At 40.8% G+C, this 18008-nt stretch overlaps 1 protein-coding gene across 4 annotated transcripts in view; it reads left to right on the forward strand.

Moving 5' to 3' along the window:
- NR3C2 (nuclear receptor subfamily 3 group C member 2) overlaps positions 1–18008 on the forward strand; it is a 377271-nt gene that overhangs the window by 11307 nt on the left and 347956 nt on the right. The window lies entirely within an intron of this gene.

The following is an 18008-nucleotide window of genomic DNA, read 5'->3' on the forward strand; positions in this document are numbered from 1 at the left end:
CCTGTTGTAGGTGTTTAGGAAAAGTTTGTTTCCTATTGTCTGTTACTATATTTACTTTAGCAAACTAGTGCTAGATTTTTTTTTTTTCTTTAGCTGTGTACGGGTTCACTAAAATTGCTTTAAATTGGTCTCTTTGTGGTCATAGTCTTTTTTTTCCCTTTAATTTTCTTTATTAACCACTTCATTGGTTGTGAAAAATGAAATGAAACCCCAAATCTGTTACCCACAAGCTCCCCACCCTCTTCATCTTTTTCTAGATTGGTTAATCGTATGCAAGTTGTGGTTTTCAGTACAAATAAATCATTTCCTTAACTCTGGAGGGCTTTTTAAAGACTCAGCACATCTAAAATTACTAAGTGGCTCGTCTTGCTTTCTTACTCATTGGAAGTGAAGTATGTCACTGCAGTTTTGAACTGGTATATTTATAACTTTTAAGATGTGCAAGAAGACATACTTTACTTACTGTAAAATACCTCTTGGCTTTCCTTCATGCAGATAGCATATTGTGTATATTTAGAAAAAACAAGGAAGAGGTTTTAGATATGACTCTGAAGGGTGGTTCTACGTTATGCAATGAATACTTGCATTGGACTTTGATTCAGTACTGTGTTTATTATACGGTTGTGGTCAACGATCCCTGTATTGAACATATAAAGAATAGATTTCCTAGATATAGTTCACATGGGCATCTAGGAAGATGTGGCTGTTTTCCTTAAAAACTTATTTGGTGGGAAAAATGGCCATTCCCATTAACAAGATGTAAGGTTGACGTGTATCCCTTACTCTTTCTCCTTCGGTTTTTTACCGAAGCAAAAGGAAAAACTTTCATTTGTGCATTGTTTTCATCATCATCAACTCATACCTCGCTCCTCTTGCTTTTATAGAAGCACACATTCCATAAAGGAAATTTACACGTTGTTACAGTTCTCAGTAGCATGACTAGTCAATCCTATCCTAATGCTGCCTGTCTCTCCTGAACTCTAAACTCTTTACACAAATGCTGAGGTGGCATGGTTTTCCTCAGAACCAAGCTCAGCAGGTGTTCCACTGCTAGTGCTTTGTTTTACTTTCAGAGCAGGACATTTTGCACACGATGTAGATATTTTTGTAAGTGATGTTTGTAGTAGGTTATTCAGAGCGGGGACAGCCTGGTAGTTAAGAGCATGGCTGCCCTGGTTGAAATCCCCAACCCTGCCCCTTAACTGCTTTGTGACCCTGTGCACATCCCTTCACCTTTCTGGACTTTAGTCTTCTCATCTGTAAAAGGGTAATTCAGTAGTACCCATCTCAAGGGTAGTCAAGACAATTGAGTTAATTTATGAGAAGCACTTTGACTATCATCTGGTACACAGTATGCACCACAGAGTATTATATACAGTTCATTGATTGCTCTTAGCATTTAATTCAATTGTTTTCATAACCTTTAGTTTCCATTTCCTTTAGAGTTCTCTTTTCTGCATTCTGTGAAATTCCACAAAATCTTTTAAAGAAATATGCATAGTGTAAGGAAATGTTTGTTGATAAATTCTTGTGATTAAATTATTTTTTTTATGGTTAGGCACCCTACATTTGCTACTACATTTCTATTTATGCTCTTTTACCTTTGAAGGCTATTGCTTTGGGTAATGATATTTCTGGTAGAAATACTAGAGTGATACTAGCTAAAATCAGTACTTCTCTTTTGTTTGTTCTGTATCCTATTTCTACTGTTTTAATTGTCTTTTTCACACTCAACTCATGAAGCCCCTCCTGGTGGTCTGGGGACCCATAGCCTTACATATTCGTATAAATCAGTGACCTTGAGCCTACTCTGCCTTTGTGGGAACCTGGGGTGTTGGCTGGTGTCTCTTCTTGAGCCTTCCAAAATTCTTACTGAGCTTGTTAATATAGTCAGAGGGGATTCCTTTTGTTTACATATATACCGGTATTGTGCTAGTTAATATAAGTTTTCCAGAAACTGTAATGTCAAAGCTTTAATGTTATTCAAAGTCTCTTTTAGATTACTAATTCTTTACAGCTTTTCCTGGTGAATATTATCCAAATGTATTTGTTTTGATCATTCTCAGAGTAAACTTAGATTTTTTTTTCTGGATTTCAGTCTACATGTTATAATATTTAATTTAATCTCATCCAAGCTTTATTATTGGCCTCTTCTTTTGTGTCTTTTGGACCAAATCCAACCTTTCTGCCTATGTCATAATTTATCATGATGATACCCCATTCCAGGGAATTTGGATTAATGAATTAAAGATTGTAAAGGATCCAGGCAGTGCGAAACTGCTTCTGAGTTTCATAATATCCTTTATCTTTAGGTTCAACTCTAAACTATTTTCAAGTAGATGCCGAAGTATGGTTTGGGGTTCCTGAGACCTTTTCAGGGAGGTCCACAAACTCAAAAATTGTGTATTGGTAAAAGCCATTCAAAATGGGAGACAGGGCTTCCCTGGTGGCGCAGTGGTTGAGAGTCCGCCTGCCGATGCAGGGGACACGGGTTCGTGCCCCGGTCCGGGAAGATCCCACATGCCATGGAGCGGCTGGGCCCGTGAGCCATGGCCGCTGAGCCTGCGCATCCGGAGCCTGTGCTCCGCAATGGGAGAGGCCACAACAGTGAGAGAGGCCTGCGTACCGCAAAAAAAAAAAAAAAAAAAAAGGAAGATAGACCAACGGTTTTAATGTAATAGTGTGTGAAAAGTTCACTGATAGAGTTTCAGATTCCATGTGGCAACTAAGCTTTAAGAAACCACTGACTCTCCATTTTCAGTGTTGTGTTAAAGAATCGTATCTGCAATGATCTGAAATGACCATTAAAATGCTCTTCCTTTTTCCAACAATGTATCAGTGTGAAGCCAGGTTTTCTTCATATGCTTGAACCAGAACACATCACCACACACTGACCACAGAAGTAGATACGAGAATCCAGCTGTCTTCTATTAAGCGAGACAATAGACTTGCAAAACTGTAAAACAGTGCTGCTCTTTTCACTAAAGTTTTTTGTTCTGGGAAATAGTTTTTTTTTTCACATATGCACTTTTATGTTAATGTGTGATGACTTCTTTTAAATGATTTAAAAGAAATATTCGTTTTAATTTCTAATAGGGTAGATATCAGTAGATAGAAATGCAGATAAACAAAACCTCTTGTCCTCAATACATTTTAAGAGTGGAAAGGCATCCCGAGACCCAGAAGTTGAGAACTGCTGGTCTCTTCCATCCTATACACCCTTTGGAGGTTAATGCAGAAAGAGGATATTACTCTATTTGTGTTAGCTTTACTGAATGTTATGCTGAGGAAGGGGTGCCCCAGGCAGATAAGGAAAATGATTCGTATCCAGGTGAACTTGTCAAGCTGATAGAAGTGAGTGATGGCCATGGAGTGTGTGTCAGTTTCAGCCTGTGGGCGTTCTACAAGAGCGGTGACCAGAGGCACGCCTGTTATCATTTCCAGCGAGTGGTTTATCTGAGGGCCACACTGGAAGGTACATGATGACAAAAGCTGGATGTAAAACTCTGCGGTGGACACTGGACCTAGTTGGGTCATGCAGATGCGAGTTCCCCTGTCCGCTTGGGCACAAACAAAGCTGTGACCTTGAGTGAGTGGCAACTTCTCTCGGCCCCAGTTTCTTCATTTGAAAGAAAACGAGTTGACCTAGATGCTCTGTGAGGTCTGCCAACAGCGCGACTGAGTGGCTGTGTAGTTTCCTTGGAGTCGTGTACGTTAAGAATAAAAATAGAAGTATCCCTTAACATATTTGCTAGTCTGGTTTCAAGTTTATCTTACAAGTCCAGCTCTGTAGTTGCCAGGGTAGTCAGGATAGAAAAATGTCATGACCATTTACCTTTTAAAAGTAAAGGTGAGTACGGGTGACCTGTCATTTTGCTTGGAGAAGTGGCAGGTTTTTTTTCTTTTAATCAAATCTTTCCTTTCTTAAAACTTGACACCTACACTATGAGTTTCTTGTTCTTTTGAATTTACACTATTCCTTCTGGAAACAGGGTTTTTCTGTTGACATAACATTGGGTGTTTATGGCGATGGTCATAGTCACTTTGATAGCATTGTAACACAGTGCTACCATTGACTTAGACTTTTCGAATATAAAGTTCACTGTTTCAAAGGGCACGTTCTGGTAGTTTTCAAGACAAGTAATCAGGAATTTATCTTAATATACGCTGAACTTTTTTTCCACGATAGGAGGAAACAATTTAGTGATAACCTACAGTTGTTTTCAAAATTTTTCAGTGGTCCCTGGAGTTTTTCGAAACCCATCTTCCATAATAAGTCAAAACCTTCAGAATTCAAGGAGTTTGTTACAAAGTTTGCCATGGCTCTTAGTAAGCTTTGTAAATAAACCGCTGAGATATAAGTAACTTCATGTAATGCAAAGCATGAAAGAATAATGGGTTTTGGAGGGGAGAGATTGACTGATTATTGGTGCTTACCATAATAAATCCATTACAGAATTACTTAGGTCATTTGGAAATGAAAACATGGAACTTTCTTTTTCTTATTTGTCTTATAATATTTTGATTTTGAAATTGTTAGTGTGCCTAGAATTTCTCCAGGTTAGTGTTCTAAATAGTATTTTTATAAATATTTAAAAGGAGACTTGCTTCTTCTGATGATTCATTCACCTTCATTATTTATGGTGTTTCTGGTAAAAGTGGTGATAAGTTTATTGGAGGAAAAAAACCCTATTCCTTTTTAATAAACAAATCAGTATGTACTGCCCTTCTATACATTTTGCTTTTCACCTCCTTGATTTATATGTCAGTATGTCCACCTTTTATCGTCTGAAGTGTTAGTATATTTAGAACTGTTTATTTCATACTTTAAAAATAAAGTGGAGGTAAAAGCCCTGGTTTCAGTTAAATAAACTCAAATTATTTAACTTAAGGCAGTTCTCATACATACCAGTGACATGGTGAAACTAGGGCCTGGAGGTTTATCATTTATGGATTTGATGCCTTTTGCAATATTGAAATTCTGGGTGTGTCTGACCTTTTCTATCCCTGTAATGTTTACAGTAAGAGAAGATGTTATATTGATCACCAGTAATTTAGGAGTAATACTTCACTTCTCCTGATGTCCTTTATTTTTTTCTCCAAAATAATACTTATTTTCCCAGGCTTTCAACTATTGCTGTAGTTTCATACAGCTCACCTACTGATAAAATTTCAGCTCTGCTTCTAAATAATTGATCGTTTCCTTTCATTTACCAAATTCAAATTGAGAGAAAAATATTGATTTCTTGGATCCATTTAAATGTAGCCATTAAGTTGTATATTTTTGTGGACTGCATCCCAAAATTTATTAGTGAAAATCCAAGAAATATAAGTGTGTTAAATGGATAGTGTCATCTTAAATTTTAGAATTTCTAGTTTTAAACTTGTCAAGTCTAGGCTTTGTTTTCATTTTTAAGAGTTTTATTTTGTTCTTTATATAGTAAGGTAATGACGAAGTTAAAATGTAATGTTATGTAAGCACGTGTTACTTAATTGATGCTCTGAAAAACCTCTGGATTTATGATTGTTAGTGGTATGGCCAAGGCCAAAATTTCTATGTAGAAAAGAGGTAGAAATTGCTTATATTTTATGCAAGACATAGAACACTCTAGCCCAGGAAGGAAAAGAGGACAAACAAAAAGTAATCTGAATACTTAACAAAGTTAATACCCTGGGGAGAGAGTGTGAGCTAATAACTGGCCATCTGAATTCGCAGCTCTGGCCATGACTTAATGTTATCAGTGATGACCTCTTCATTGGCATGTATCCTCACCTTATATATTAGGAGCTGTCGAAACAAATATCCAAAAATTGTGACCTGAAACACAAAGAAACAAGGTTTGTAATGGGCAAAATCAACTTCGGGTGTTCCGACAGGGAAGGATCTGGGCGCGTCTTGGAAAATGAGGAGATGGGGGTATGGTGATCACAGTTGGTATTTATCCTTAGTCTTGAAAAGTTTGCTGGGGATCGGGGGGCACTTCCTGGTGGAAGGAGTTACGTGGGCAAACCCCTGACAGGCAGAAAACACTGAGTGTGGTCCAGCTGTATGGCTGGCTGTGATATGGGGAATTGGGGGAAAGAGGAAGAGCCTAGTTGGAACTAGAAGCCAGTGGAACTTGGAAGTCACACTAAGAAGTTTGCACTTAATTTGGCAGGTAATGAGGAGTTCCTGAAATGTTGGAGCAGGCAAGCAGCCTGAGCTGAAGTACACTTGGGTAAAACCTTAATTAGGCAGTGGTAGTAGGGTGGATTGGAGCGTAAAGGGCCTTGTTAAGAAGTTATTGCAACAGTGCAGGAGGATGGGAACTGGAATCTCTGGAGCAAGGATGTCGGGGGTAATGGAAAAAAGGGGCAGATATGACATATTCCAGAAGAAGACTTTGTAGTAGTTGATTTTTTAATAAAATTTTTATTTTGAAATAATAACAGACTTAGGAAGATCATGGGGGAACCATTACAAAGAATGATAAACAAGGACACATGTACACAATACAGCCATTAAAATTCAGAAAATAACCTTAAGTTACTGACATCTTGATTCTGGTTTTGCCAGTTGTGCCCATAATGTCTTTCATAGTGAAAGCACCCCGGTGCAGAATTGTATTTTGTTCTTTTTAGCTGTCATGACTCTTTAGTCTCCTTCAGTCTGGGCAGTTCCTCACTCTTCTCTAGATTTCTTGACTTTACAGTACTTTAGGGCAGTAAAGGCCAGCACTTCAGTAGAAAGTCCCTGATTTGGGTTTGTCCTCTGTTTCCTCATGATTTGATTTGGGTATCGCCCCCTTGTCAGGCGTATCACAGAAGGGATGTAGCATCCTTCCTCCTTGCTTCCTATCACATGCCAAGCCGTTTCCCTTCGTGCCTTTACAGTTCATCTGCAGCGTTTTATCCAGGTGCCGTCTGCCAGGCTTCTCCACGGTCAAGTTACTCTTTTCCCTTTGCAATTAGGAGCTATTTGGGGGAGTGGTACTTTGAAGTTGTATAAACATCCCAATCTTCATCGCACTTTGCTTATTCATTAAATTATCGATATCTTTATGGCATCATTGTTTCTTTTTTTCTGCAGTGAGTTATAGCCTGTTACTGCCCTTATTTTTGAGGTTCAAACTGCTCCTCAAACAATTGGGAGCCCATTCCAGCTGGTTTCCGTGACCTTTTGCCACGTTCCCATCATTTCTCTGAGCGCTTCCTTGCTTTAGGCCCATCTTGTACTTTTCCTGTCCCAGTCCTGGAGCCAGCCCTTTCTGCAAGGAGTGCCCCCCATGCCTGCAGACACCCTCCTCTCCTCTGTGACTGGAGTCTAACTCTGCATCCTGGGTCACAGGGCCACACCCTCGCTGGATGCCCTCCTCCACCACTTGGGTGCTGACTCCCGCTGCTGGGTTCTGAGACCCGGCACTAGGCCAGGTGAGCACGTGGATGCCCCCCTCCCCCTCTGTTGGGACTCTGACTCTCTGCATGGGGGGCTTGCTGCCCCCCCAGTGGGCCACCATAGCCATCCACACCCTAGCCCCCAGTGTGGAGCTCTGCCGTGCTATGTCTGGCCTAATGGCTTTAGGACTAAATCACTAAGGAACGGCAGGAGAGGAGTTGATATTTGAGTGGAAAGGATGTGGAAAATCAGTGAAAACTCACAGGTTGTCAGCTTGACCATCATGGAGGGGGGTGAGCAATTAAGAGAAATGGAGAGGTCGAGAAGAAGTGATGATTTATCTTGGTTGCCTGAGTTTTATGTTCCAGAGAGGAGGGAATGCTGATGTGGGAGTATGGGAGGCCTCTTCACAGACATGGCAGTTCAGGGGGCAGTGTGGGTGCTAGCCAAGGAGAGAAGGTATACATGACTCAAGTATCGTCTACAGTGCCTTCTCTGGGAGTTTGGAGGAAAAGTACCCCTGTAGATGAGCAACACATGCTAATAAAGGACACAGGAGTTGTTTTGACAGTCAAGATAGTGCGGACTCCTGGATGCCAAGGGAGGAATAACGTTGTCTTGGAATTTCCAAATTAGAAGGGCCCTAAGTCTGTCTATAAATCCAGCCCTCTACGGGCACAGATACTGAGGCTGAGAGAGACTGTATGCCTCTTCCGGTCTCAAAGTAGTTAGTAACAGAGCTTTCCTTCCAGTGGGAGAGGGGGGTTCAAAACCCGATGGGAGGGCTTCCCTGGTGGCGCAGTGGTTGAGAGTCCGCCTGCCGATGCAGGGGACACGGGTTCGTGCCCCAGTCCGGGAAGATCCCACATGCCGCGGGGCGGCTGGGCCCGTGAGCCATGGCCGCTGAGCCTGTGTGTCCGGAGCCTGTGCTCCACAATGGGAGAGGCCACAGCAGTGAGAGGCCCGCGTACCGCAAAACGAAACAAAACAAAACAAAACCCGATGGGAGGGCTGAGGAGGCCAGGAATTAGGCCGAATAGTTGGAGCTGGTGGCTTTTCAGGAAGGAATTCTGTAGAGCGGTGGGAATGGGACCCAGTCTGTGATTGACTGAGGAATAAGTTAGCAATGAAGAAGAGAAACCTGTGGGTGTGGGGACAGTGCTTACGCTTGGTGGTAAAGGGAGAGGGGTCAAAGGGAGAGACGTTGGCAGAAAGACACAGCAGGATTGGAGAAAGGACAGGTAAGTCCTTTGTTGGACAGGTAAGGTCTAAAGAGGGCAGTGGACCTGTGCTGAGATTGAGGTTGAAAACGTCACAGGGAGGGAAGATGCTTGATGGGGGGCCGTGTCCCAGGAAGACGAGGGCAGAAGTGAGACTGTCGTTAGCCTACGGTCAGATATTTAACTGCCGGCTCGAACCCACAGGTGGAGGCAGTTGCTGGTAGCCGGTGTCACCGTGTTATAGACCTGGAAACTGAGACTTAAGCCTGTAAAAGAGATCCATCTAAGGCCACAGAGCTAAGGTAGATGAAGAAACAAACACTTGAGCTAGAGAAGACGAAAGCTGAATGTCCTGGAATAAGCAGATGGGTCTTTTAACGAGCGTAAATCAGATTGGGTGGCTGACCTGAAGCCTCTGGCCGCATCTCATTGCAAGCAGCGCAAAGTAAAGTAACTTAGGGTCTGTAAAGCACTGAGTTACCAGGCCCCTGACGATTTTACTTAGTATGTTTCCTCCTTGCTCATTTCCCACACTGATCTTTCTGGGGCTCAGACAGCCAAGCTCCCTTCCTTCTTGGGGGCCTCTGCTTGCTGGTCCCTCTGGCAAGAAGGCTCTGCCTTCAGATTTTGGTTTCCTGTCCCTTGTCACTCAGGATTAGCTCAAATGTCACCCTCTCAAAGAGGCCTTCCCCGACCATTCTATTTAAAGTGATGACACCCCCCTCCTCTAACACATCATCCTCTTTTGTTGTCTTCATAGCACACACCTGTCAGAAATTATCTGCGTTTACTTCACTTCCCTAATTAGAATGTCAGCTTCCTGAGAGCAGGGACCTTAGCTGTCCTGTTTTACCAGTATGTTCGCCATACCTAAAACAGTGCCAGGTACGCTGTGGATGTTCAGTAAATCTTGATGGACTGAGTGCCTTGGTTAGCAGAGGGACTTGGGGTGATGAGATAAGTGTTGGTGATTGGGTAAGACTGATAAAATTATTGTTAAATAATAGTGGAGTTCTACTGGGTTTAGCAAAAATTCTTGTGACCTCTATCAGCATACTTTTTAAGGACTTTCACAAAATAAGCAACAGATGCTCTTCTTATTTTTTCTAATCTCAGCATCATAGAGGAGTTGGTAAGAGTGTATTCCAGGCTCTATGGTGACATTCTTAGTCTTCATTATGAGGTCATTTATTTAATTTTAATTTATAAACAGTGAAATGTTCTCTTTTTGGTGTACAGTTCTGTGAGTTTTGCCAAATGCAGAATCAGGTAACCACTGCCCACTCAAGATACAGAACAGTTCTATCACCCACTGAAATACCCTTGTGTTGCCCCTTCCCAGTTCAGCCCCTCTCCTTACTGTCAAACCATGGTGACCATTTATGTGTTCCCCATCCCTGTAGTTTTGTTTTCTCTAGATTGTCATATAAATGGAATCATACTTTATACAGTCTTTTGATTCTTGGTCCTTTCATTTAGCATAGTGCATTTGAGATTCATCGGTGGTATTGCAGGCACCAATAGTTAGTTTCTGTTAGTGCTGAGTGATATTCCATCTGTGGCCACACGATTATTTGTCCATCTGTTCACCTGTTGATGGACATTTAGGTTGTTTCCAGTTTGGGCTGTTAACAGATAAAGCTACTGTACATATTCACGTGCAAATCTCTGTAGGGATGTTTACTGCCTTTTTTCATCGGTAAATACCTACAAGTAAAATGGCTAGGCCATATAGTATCAAAAGATGTAGGTTTAATTTTTAAGAAAGTATGAACTATTTCCCACCAAAGTGATTGTACTAGTTTACATTCCCACCAGCAGTGTGTGAGTTCTGGTTCCATTACATCCTTGCCAACACTTGGGAGGGTCAGTCTTTTTAATTTTAGGCATGATAACAGTACTGATAACTTATTGCGGTTTAAATTGGTATTTCTCTAATGCTTACATGATACTGTACATCTTTTCAGGTGTTACTTGCCATCCATACGCCTTCTTTTCATGGCTGTTAACTCTTTTGCCCATTTTAAAAAGATGTTTCCCCTTTCTTCTTCTTTTTTTTTTTTTGTCTTGCCACGTGGCATGTAGGATCCCAGTTCCTCATCCAGGGATCAAACCTGTGCCCCCCGCAGTGGAAGCATGGGGTCTTAACCACTGGACTGCCAGGGCAGTCCTCTCTTTTGCCCATTTTTATTGGGTGGTTTTCATCTTTTTGAGTTCTGCTATCAGTGTATTTTAAGATAAGCTTTTTGATAGAAAACCTAGAACTAAGAGAGAAATAGCTTAAAAATTCTGTGTTGGCAGCGGGAAAAATACCAGGCAACTCTCGAATTATTTAGTACCTACTGTGTTCTTAATGTGGGGGAAGATACCAAATGAATATGAAGCAAACCAAGTGTCTCCCCTGTATTCCCATCTAGCTGAGAGAGAGGACTCACCTGAGTTTATATAGCCCTTCTTTTGGTTGTTCCCTAGTTACGTGTTTGGTCTGTTACCGAAGATGAGAAAAGGAGGAGTCTTATGTGGGCTAGAATAGTGAAGGAGAGCCTCATACAGGAGGTGAGATTTCAGCTGAAGTTTGAAGATTGGCGGTCTTTGGGGAGGAGTAGAGAGGTGTCACAGGAAGAAGGAAAAGCACAGGTCATGTGTGTGGGCACAGGACAAACAAGGGCTGCTTGGAGGGGTTTAGTGGTAGTTGGGGAAAACTAGACTATAGAAATCTGTGAATGTGAAAAAGAAGTGCTTCGTACTTTTAATATAGTGCTCGTAAACATTAAAAAATTTTTTTTATTGTGCTAAAGGTTACATAATAGAAAACATACTATTTTAACCATATTTAACTGTACAGTTCAGTGCCACTGAGTACATTCACGTTGTTGTGCAACTCTCACCATCATCCAATCTCCCGAATTTTTCACCTTCCCAAACTGAAACTCTGTCCCCATGAAATAATTTTCTTTAAATCTAGGAATGACCTAAGAGGATAGAGAGGTCCATCCGGTAAGGGAGATAGAAAATAGTGACAGAAACAAATTTTAAAAAGCAACGGAGAGGCTATCATATTGGTAATTCAGGCTGAGTGGTTGGAATGGTGAGCAAGGGATAAATATTAGAGACAGTTTATGGGAAGAAGTCATTGAAGACCAGATTATCTGACCCAAAGCCTGTTTCTTTCCCACTCTACTCCCAAGCCATGTGTGTTAACAGCCCCACAAAAAGTAGATTGCCAAAGAGCATAGGGAAGAAAAATGCAGAGTTTTATAGTAACAAGGAGAGAATTTCTGCGTAATTATGACTCTTAAGAGAAAAGGAGCAGAATAGTTTTGTTATTTGGATGAAGGTAAAACCCGATAATTTCGATACCAAAATAGAATACTTTTTATTAGACTTGGGGAAAAAACGCCCCCAGGGAAATGGAAACAGGAAGAACCAGCTCCTGGTTTAACAAAGTTGGAAAGCAAACTGGTGAAAGATTATGTAAATCAATTAGAAATAGTGACATATGGAATTCTGATTTGCATACAAAGATATAAAGGAACAGAAGAATCTCAGCTCCTTGGGAAGTCCATTTATTTTGTGCTCAAGTATCTGGTGTTTGAATTCGCAGGACTCTTTCCAAAAGTGGAATTGTGCTGATTTTCCTTCATCACGTGGTAGAGTTTGTATTTACTTAAAAAAATACTTTTCTGATAAGTTTGAGGTGAGAGTCCAAGTGCAGAGTTTGAGAGTGTAGAGATGTGATGGGAGCAGATATTCTTTTATTTACTCCAGTTCGGATTTTCACTGTATTTTTTGAAATGGAAATTGTGTTCAGAGAGGCTTTTTTTCTTGGAAACTTGAAGGTATGGCTGAAGAATTTCTGGTCGTACGATACAAAGTATTTTTTTCTCCATCTCTCTGTCATTTTCAGACCCAGTCGAGGTAAGTGTACATGTGAAGTATTCCTTTGAGACCTCTGGAAGCATTTGAGTTTCTGTATGTGGCAGAAATATGATAATTTTGTTGACATATACCCTGTATTTTGGACTTGGTTGCTATGATTCAGGTGAAAACAGCACTTTCCCCTCCTAAGTACTGTTTTTTAGGGAACTGAAGAAATTGACAGAGGCCTGGAGTAGGGGAAAGAGGAGTTACAAACACAGCAACATTTTCATGATGAAAATCTAAAGCAGATTGCGCTTATATTTACATGACTTCTGAAACGTTTAGCTCCATGGGTAGTTCTTAAATGTCCCTGTTTTTGAGCTAATGTTCATTTACAAGCCAAAGATTTTTATAAGAGGGTATAATTACATGAACTGTGCATTTTTTTGAAGATTAATTTGTCGCCAGTACCCGAGGATGGAAGAAGTAAAGAATAGAAATCTAAGTGTTGAACGTGGTCTAGCCTCTACGATTTCATAACACTGATGAAATATGCTTTTTTAAGAATTTTGATTCTTGCCAATTCTACTCTAGCAGCAATTATCAAATTTAGTATTATGAGGGTTTTAAGGAAAGTAGACATAAAACAAATGTTAAGAAATCAATGTTTTATTTAATATGGAAAATGACTACATTTCCATGACTGTGTTAGAGTCCCTACACAGTCAGTCTCCTCCAGACCCAGACATGTAACTGATGCAGAGCTCGCTAACCCCGAGTTATTTAAGGCTTTTAATCAATGAAGAATGATAAAAGTTTGCTTGTCATACTATTCTTAGACAGTGTTGATATTCAGCTGCTTGGCTTTAAAAGGGGGTGCCCTTCCCTGGTCCTTAGCCCAAGAGAGACTATGCAAGACAGAAAACATGGAGGTTTTTTAAAAAGGCATTCACTGCTACCTATAAGTAACTAAATGAAATACCAATTCTGTTTACTGAACACCATGGAATCTATAACAACAATGTACATTAAAAACACTTACTGGAAGTCTACAAATAATAAATCCTGGAGAGTGTGTGGAGAAAAAGGAACACTCCTACACTGTTGGTGGGAATTTAAGTTGGTGCAGCTACTATGGAGAGCAGTATGGAGGTTCCTCAGAAAACTAAAAATAGAATTACCATATGATCCAGCAGTCCCACTCCTGGGCATATATCTGCAGAAAACTCTATTTCAAAAAAATACATGCACCCCAGTGTTCACTGCAGCACCATTTACAATAGCCAAGACATGGAAGCAACGTAAATGTCCATCGACAGATGAATGGATAAAGAAGATGTGGCGTGTGTGTATGTGTGTGTGTGTATACACACACATGTATATATACATATATATATATATATAAAATGGAATATTACTCAGCCATAAAAATGAAATAATGCCATTTGCAGCAACATGGATGGACTTAGTATGATAATCTATAAGTGAAGTAAATCAGACAGAGAAAGACAAATATATGATATCACTTATATGTGGAATCTAAAAAACATACAAATGAACTTATTTACAAAACAGAAATAGACTCACAGACATAGAAAACAAACTTATGGTTACCAAAGGGGAAAGGGGGGGCAGAGAGGGATAAATTAAGAGTTTGGGATTAACAGATACACGCTACTGTATGTAAAATAGATAACCAACAAGGACCTACTGCATAGCACAGGGAACTCTATTCAGTATCTTGTGGTAACCTATAAAGGAGAAGAATCTCAAAAAGAATAGATGTATTAGAAAAAAACACTTACTTGGCAAAAGTTCTGGGCGTGGATGGTGGTGATGGTTGCTCAACAATGTGAATGTACTTAGTACACTTAAAAATGGCTAAAATAGTGAGTGTAATGTTGTATATATTTTATCACAATGAAAATAGCACCTAATCCTAACAAAAACGGGGGTGCCTTGCATTGATGAAATTTGGCACACAGTAAGATTCCGGGGTGCCCTGAAGGCCCAGTGTGGGAGCCCCTCTAAGTAGAGAGGAGGTGGGGACCGTATCACCCAGAGCCGTGCACTGACCTGTACAGCGTCGCACACAGGCTGTGTTCAGGACTGATTCCCACTCAGCAAGCCTTTATGAAGCACTTGATTCTGTCTGGGCAGAGTCCTGGGTGTATGTATGGTCACAATAAGAATGGGAACTTCCTCATCCTTCGGAACACTCAGTCTAGATCCAGCCAAGATCCCATTGCAAAGTAGGTTGTGATGAGTCTTTTTCTGGAGGTACCAAGTAATGTTTCCAGAACGTGGGGGAAGGAACACTTCGAAAATATTCATTTCATTAATAAAATTACATGATGGCCACAAGCAAATTTTATGTGATCAGTCAGAACTCTCGGTTTGGAAACAGCACAGGAAGCCATCTCATACTAATTTAAACAAAACGGAATCCCTTGGCTCACAAAATGGGAGAAGTTCAAGGGGTAAACCTCAGGCTTGGCTAGATCCCAGGTTTCAAATAGTGATGTTGTGACTTTCTTTGTCTCTCCATCTGTTGGAGCTTTTCTCTTTTCATTCGACTTTGTTTTGGGGAGCAGTGGCCAGTATCACCCTGGGCTTGTATTTTCATTAGTCACTGACCCTGGTGGAAGGAACAGCCTCTTTCTTGATAGATTCTGATTGGCCTGGCTGGGGTCTGGTGTCCAGCCTTGAGTACAGATGGTGATGGTGTGTGTGTGTACATGTATGCAGGTGGGGGGGTGAGTCCTTAGCCTCACTTTGGACTAAGAACACAGCAGGATGAGTCTCCAGAGTGTTCTGGACAAACAAGACTGTACTCTATAGCAATAGTTTCAAAAGCTGATCATGTTGTCCGTTATTAATTATCTCTTATTGAAATAGAAATGTTAAGCACAATGCTTGATTCTCTAAGCATTATCATTAATGAGGTTTTACTAGTATTGAAGTGAACTGTCTGGCAATGTTGAAAACTTGTGCAGGATAGAAAAATGATGATTGGGAAAGGCCAATGCAATGTTTTTTAGAGGGAGAGAAGATCTGATGGTCTCTTTTGTGAAGTACATTTATAGATGTTTGTGTTTTTTTTTTTTTGCGGTACGCGGGCCTCTCACTGTTGTGGCCTCTCCCGTTGCGGAGCACAGCCTCCGGACGCGCAGGCTCAGCGGCCATGGCTCACGGGCCCAGCCGCTCCGCAGCATGTGGGATCTTCCCGGACTGGGGCACGAACCCGTGTCCCCTAGCATCGGCAGGCGGACTCTCAACCACTGCGCCACCAGGGAAGCCCTATAGATGATTTGATGATGGGAATATTTAGCAGTAACCAGGATGTGCTCCAAAAACAGTACACTGCAGATTTAATCCCACTTTCTGATACAGAGGGAAAATTGGGGTTAATGAAACTCTAAAAGGTTCATTAAATTGACCCCATTAATAAATATGGCCCTAGGCCATCCAGAACTAGTTATCATTGCCCATCTAGGAGCACCTAAGAAATGCCTTATATTGTATTTTCTTTGGCTTATTCATTGAGAGCCTCTGCCGTTCCTGGTAAAAATGATAGTTTCTTAGTGTGGGAGGATTACTAATAAAATGAACTTACACCTGTTCACCAATTCAGTATACATGCATACTTATGCATATAATTTTGCTGTGGCTTCAGAAGATTCATGGATCATTTCATGAACTCATGGACTGCAGGTTAAGAACCACCCCACTTGTTCATTGTTAAAATATGATTACATAACTACAGAAAGAGGACTGTAGTGATCAACTACCAATAGGACATGTGTAGTTGAAAATGCAGTTTGAATTGTGTGTTCAACAGTAGTGCCAGGTTATACATTTGGTCACATCATCTTACGCAGTAAATATTTATGCAAGATGGCTATCTAGCTTTTTTCGGGTCGGTCTCCTGGCGGGAAGTCATGGTGGCCTCAGGCTGGTCCGAGCTAGGCCGGCAACCTCGGACCTTTGGCGGCGTCCTTTGTTTGGCAACTGCAGAGATGGTGAGAAGCCGACGTGCACGTTGAAGCTTAAAACCAGCGAATGGAACCCTGAAATGAGTAAGAATGGATGCAGATTAAAGATGTTGGCTGTGGACTTGGAAAAAAGTCACATGAAAACCATCGTTCAAAGATACTGAGTGTAAGGATCTTTGTGATGAAATTTCTATGAATGGTACAGTCTCAGCCTCAGTTTGAGGCCGAAAATGATGCTCCAGAACAAGACACTAACTAGCAGCAGTGCCGTTTCCGCTGCCCTGGACCCGAGGCGGAATTTCTCTCGTGTGTGTAATAGAGAAGATCTTTGGAACAGGCTTGGGGGGAGTGTTCTTTTTGCTTCCCCTGTCCTGGCCTTTGAGTTGTGCTGAGTGGCAGGGAGACTTTTACTTAGGTTTGTCTTCTTCGCCGGGTGTCTGCAGTGAGTGAGACAGAATTGAACTGCTTTGCCTGAAGCAGGTGAAACGATGAAAAAAAAAAAAAAAAAAAAAAAAAAAAAAAAAAGATGGCTATCTAGGCGAAAGAATCCCATGAAATAGGGAATGTGGAGTGGCCCATATAAACAGGCCAGAGATATCAGTTGATCTGATTAGTTGATTTCTGACAAGTGGAAAAAGATGAGGCTCAGTAAGCTTGCAGGTATTGACAGGTAGAGATAGCATCATTTAGGAAAAATATAATCAGAAGCCAGAGTTATCTTGGTAAATGGGAGAAAATGTAAGACATGAATAAATAGGAGAATGGTGGTGGATAGGAAGGCCAACTTTGAGGTCATACCTCCACTTACTTGGTGTATGACCCTGAGCAAGTTACCTACCCTCTCTAACAGTGAGTTTCCGCATCTTTAAAAGAGTGACGATAATAGTCCTTACCTCCTGTGGCTATGGGAAATTTATCTGAACCAGTCTGAGTAAAGCGCTGGCATACAGTGAGTGCTCAGTGGAAATCCTAGCTCTTACCATTATTGTTGATTGTTATTAATAGTTTCAATTAGAAATGAAATCGAGGAATAGGAACAATAGGAACTACAAGCATAAATAATTGCTCATGTGAAAGTATGACGTAAAAGATTCCATCGTGAAAACAATTAGCAATGTAGATTTAATAAATTCAACCACAAAACTAACATTATTTTAGAGCGAGGAAATCCTTCCAATTCTCTGTGCCCTCATGAGATCCTTAATTGAGAACTCTATTCTTCTCTGAATTCCAAAAATAGAGATTATTATGAAGATAGTTTAGACTAGTGAGTCTCAACGCTTTCTTAGAGCAATATAAATGAAGATTGATATTCACATATATCCCATACTCCATGGCAGATTTGATTTAAAAAGCGTTGTGTGGGTATGTGTGTGTGGGCAGCAAAGCAAATAGCACCATGAGCTTTTTGTTTTTGTGGTATTCATAAAAATCAATACTCGGCATAAAAATATTATTCTCTTAGAGTTGCTTATTATGGGCTGTAGCATAGATCAGACAGGCTGCAGGGTGGTATACTGTGATGGTTTTAACTTCCATCTCTTTTCCCATCTGTGA

This window comes from Stenella coeruleoalba (genome assembly GCF_951394435.1).
Source record: "Stenella coeruleoalba genome assembly, chromosome: 4".
Lineage (NCBI taxonomy): Eukaryota > Metazoa > Chordata > Mammalia > Artiodactyla > Delphinidae > Stenella > Stenella coeruleoalba.